The 4,734-nt window shown below is 39.1% G+C and overlaps 1 pseudogene; it reads left to right on the top strand.

The window, feature by feature from the left end:
• The first annotated feature begins 2,564 nt into the window (after nt 1-2,564).
• Nucleotides 2,565-4,428, top strand: LOC101341852 (BRD4-interacting chromatin-remodeling complex-associated protein-like pseudogene; annotated as a pseudogene).
• Nucleotides 4,429-4,734: the final 306 nt, after the last annotated feature.

Here is a 4,734-nt window from a genome sequence, read left to right on the forward strand (position 1 = left end):
TGACAGAATTTACAACACATAAGGAGATCACATATAATCTCATCATAGTGATAGAGTTTACAACACATAAGGAAATCACACCAGATTATACAATTGTACAACAATGGGAATCATGACCCAGCCAAGCTGACAGATATTTTTGGGGGACACAACTCAATCCATGACACTCACCAAGACATATCATAATCAGACTTTACAAAACCAAAGACAAATAATTCTGAAAGCAGCTCATGAAAAATGAAATATCGCTTACAAAGGGGCACCAATAAGACTAAGCACTGATTTCTCATCGGAAACCATGCAGGCAAGAAGGCAATGGGATGATGTATGTGAAATCCTGAAGGGAAAGAACTGCCAACCAAGAATCCTATATCCAGCAAAACTGTCTTTCAAAAATGATAGGGAAACTAAGACATTCCTGGATAAGCAGAAATTAAGGGAATTTGTAAAAAACAGGCCAGTCTTACAAGAAATACTGAAGGGAATCTTTTGGATAGAGAACCAATGACATTAGACAACAATCTGAGATAAAAACACACGAGAGCATCACCCAGACACTGATGCAGATAAAGATTTCACAAAAGTAAAATAAAGCTGCAAAACTGACTACAGGGAACCAGAGGGGTTAAGCTATAAACAATGACAACTTCAAAACAGAAAGGAGGAATAAAAGGTGTAGTTATAGAACTTCCATAGAGCAAGGAAGTCAAAGTGATTTCAGGATTTAACAGGCTGTTTTAAATTTAAGAGAATAGTACTATGTTTAAGATAGTAATGCTTTGAAAAAAAATAGTTTATCTTAATTAGTAAAGTAAGTCTGCTTTGAGCATTGTGCTCTTTTAAAGAATTAGCTGTGTCACACTACAGGGGAAGCCAGCACAACTGGACTAAACCAAAGCTAAGAAGTTTCCTCAATACAATCAAATACTTTGAGAGACAGAGTAGCAGCGATGTGGGGTCTGGGCATCATGCTTTCAGGGGACATTTATGTCAATTGGCATAACAAACCTTATTAAGAAAATGTTCTGCATCCTACTTTGGTGAGTGGCGTCTGGGGTCCTAAGAGCTTGTAAGCGGACATCTAAGATGCATCAATTGATCCTTGGAGTAAAGGAAAACGAAGAACATCAAAGACACAAGGAAAGTATTGGCCTAAGAGACAGAATGGGCCACATAAACCAGAGACTTCATCAGCCTGAGACCAGAAGAACTAGATGGTGTCTGGCTACCACCAATGAATGTCCTGACAGGGAACACAACAGAGGGTCCCTGATAGAGAGGTGGAATGATGGGATGCAGAACTCAAATTCTAGTAAGAAGACCAGACTTAACGGTCTGACTAAGACTGGAGGTGCCCCGGAAAGCATGGCCCCTGGTCTCTCCATCATCCCAGAACTAAAACAGTTTCTGAGGCCAACTCTTCAGACAGAAATTGGATTGGACTGTGGGACATAAAGTGATACTTGTGAAGAATGTGCCTCTTAGACAAGTAGATACAAGAGACCAAAGGGGTGGCTTCTGTCCAGAGGTGAGATGGGAAGGCAGAGAGAGTTAGGAGCTGGTTGAATGTTCATGAGGAATCAGGGGCGGAGGGGAGGAGTGTGCTGTCACAGAATGGGGTGAGCGGTTGGGGTCTCATAACAATGAATGTAAAAAAAAAAAAATTCTGTATGGGAGACTAAAAAAATAAATAAAGAATTAGCTGTGTCAGATCGAATTGACAAAAGGCAACCTGGAAGGTTAGATGGGACGCTTAGGGGGCAATGAGTTTAAGATAACAGTGGTGGAATATTTCAGAAAAGATTACAGAGAAAGGTAGGACAACTTAAAGAATATAATCAATGTCACTGAACTGTACATGTAGAAATTGTTGCAATGGTGTGTCTTCGTGAATACTTTCACCAAATTTTTTTAAAAAATTGTTTTAGGTATGCATAAAACAGCTTAAGAGAAAAAAAATTTAAAAAATGAACAGAATATCAGCAAGAGGCCTAATAAATGTGTAATGGCCTTCTGAACAAAAGGGGAAAGAGAAAAAATATTTGAAGAAGTAATAGCTGAAATTTTTCTGAAATTGAAGAGAACTATAAACCCAGGGAACTGAGAAGCTCGATGAATCCCAAGCACAAAAAGCATGAAGAAAACTATGCCAAGGCATCTCATAATTAAATTGCCTAACACCAGTGGTAAACAGAAAAATCTTAAAAGCATCCAGAGGAAAAAAAAGACACATTATGTATAGAGGAACACAGATTTTTTTAAAAATACAGCAAACTTCTCAATGAACACAGTGCAAGTGGGAAACAGTGGAGCAATATCTTCAAAGTACTGCAAGAAAAAAAAATGTCAATTTAGCATTTTCTACTCAGTGAAAATGTCTTTCTAATATGAAAGTAATTAAACTTTTTCCCCCTAGACATACAAAAGTTGTATGAATATAAAAATTCGTCACCAGCAGACCAGCACTATAAAAATATTAAAGGAAGTCCTTCAAGCAGAAGAAATTGGTACCAGATAGAAACCTGGATCTACTCAAAGGAATGAAGAACACTGGAAATGTTTTCATGGATGATGATGATGATGGCTCAAGTCTCCTTGATTTTATTGGAGGTCCACAAGTATTGAATTGTTTTCTACCTGGATCTAGTAATAAATCTAGCAATGATGTCTTGAATAATGTAGAATATTGTGCATTTCAAATTTTGCCAACTCTAGTAATGCTAGTCCTAAATCATCTCTCAAAGATGTAAGCCTGGAAAAGGGCTTCAGTGTCCTGAAGATGAACTTGAGTCTTCTCTTCCCAACATTCTATGGAAATTCTTATAGAAGGCCAATATCAGTGAACATACAATGGTAGAAAAGTCATATTTGGATGACAGTGTAGGTTCAAGTCAGTAGTTTTCATAAGATCAGCTTCATCCTTCTTCATCACCATCCTTAACTCCAGTTCTAATGTTTATAATTACTAAGGTGACTTGCTACATTCTATATGGGTGACTCACATACCTGTTGGAGCATCATTTGCAAGCAATGCAGTGGGTGTGCAACATGACTTTGTGCAACATGTGGAAATCAGTGTTCCCACCCAGCATTTGTCTAATAGCAGTCATATTTGTGGGTCTGGAGCCCTGGTGGAACAGTGGTTAAGCGTTCAGCTGCTAACAAAAGGTCAACAGTTCGAATCTACCAGTTGCTCCTTGGACACCCTACGGGGCAGTTCTACTCTATCCTACAGGTTCGCTATGACTCGACGGCAGTGGGTTTTTGGGGGACCCGCAGCTAATTGGTTCATTGGGTAATCATCCTTCTATGAAGACTATTAATAATCTAGATGTATTTCAAATCATATTAAAGGGAAATGCATAGCAAACCCCAACAAATGTGAGTGGACGGCTTCAGATTCAGACTCCAAATGGCAACTTCTTGTTTGGGAACTATACCTCCAGTCCAGTAGCACAGTCTGTTACCAGTCCTTTTAACAGAACAAATTGTCAAACATTTTACCTGTGCATGATGTCATCATACAAAGGGGCCTTGTACAAAATTCAAATAAATTCCCATTTACTATCCAGCCAAAATCTATCCAGATGTGTCAGCAAAATACAATGTGAACAATTTAGGAATACAGCAACACCATATTCAACAAGGGATCTCTTTTGCATCTGCATGCTCACCCCAGGGCTTTGTGCTTGGTCCCCATATGTCTGTGAACATTGTAAATTAACAGAACACAACAATATCAGGCAGTGAGCAGTGCTAGAGGTAGTAATTATTATTCGTACTCCCATGGACCAGCCTCATGCACCCTAAAATCAATTCCTTGTACCAAAATCAACTCCAACTTGGTGTACCACGTTCCAAACAAATAGACAGCTTCTTCAAACTCAACCCTCCCAGGTCATTTAAGAGCATGTTAAACAGAAACTCTTCCAGTATGCTCAGGACCAACCAACCATATCCTGTACAAATGCTTAACTTCCTGAACACCACTGTCTAGATAGCATCTGCATAGTCATTCAACACCTCTGGTAGTCCAGTAATGGTCAATCATGCTTCTCCTCTGGAGGACGGATATCCTTGCAGCAGGTGTCACTAGCTAACACCTGTTTTCCAGGCAGAGTAGCATCTCTCAAGGAAGACCTGGCGTCACCCCCAAGCCCTCAGTGATACCCGTGTCAGAGCCTAGTTGGTTCCTTACTGTCAACTCACTCAGAACTGCCCATCCTAGACTTGGGTCTGCAGCACAGTCTGGTGCATCAGGATCAAACTTAACTGGAGATCCACTGACCCGGCCAGCCGAGACTTTAGTGCCAGTTAGTGTATCTCATTGTCTTCCAGTTTCTTCTTCCAAATCTACTAGCACCTTCTAGAAACACACTTGAAGCAGGAACCCAGCAACAGTTCTTCTATCAGATATTATTCCCTTAATCAAATAAATATTTGGGTAATTACAGAATAAAATGTGTATGTAATAGAAAATAATTTTCATCCTAGCCTCCCGATGTATTAAAATTTTCAAAGTATGATTGATTGCTTTTTTTGTAATTAAAATTTTATATCCAGCACAAAAAAACAACATCAGGAAGGTTTACAATGTAATAACAAAAATATCCAAGTATGTTTCCCCCATAGCTAATATTCTCCTTCTGTTTTTTTACCCCTAATGTCTTCATGGACCTTATCCACACATATCTGTACTGCTTCAGGAAGGAGTGAGGAGTTTACTTCCTATTT

The sequence above is a fragment of the Trichechus manatus genome, unplaced genomic scaffold (genome assembly GCF_000243295.1).
Source record: "Trichechus manatus latirostris isolate Lorelei unplaced genomic scaffold, TriManLat1.0 scaffold00110, whole genome shotgun sequence".
NCBI classification, from domain to species: Eukaryota; Metazoa; Chordata; class Mammalia; order Sirenia; family Trichechidae; genus Trichechus; species Trichechus manatus.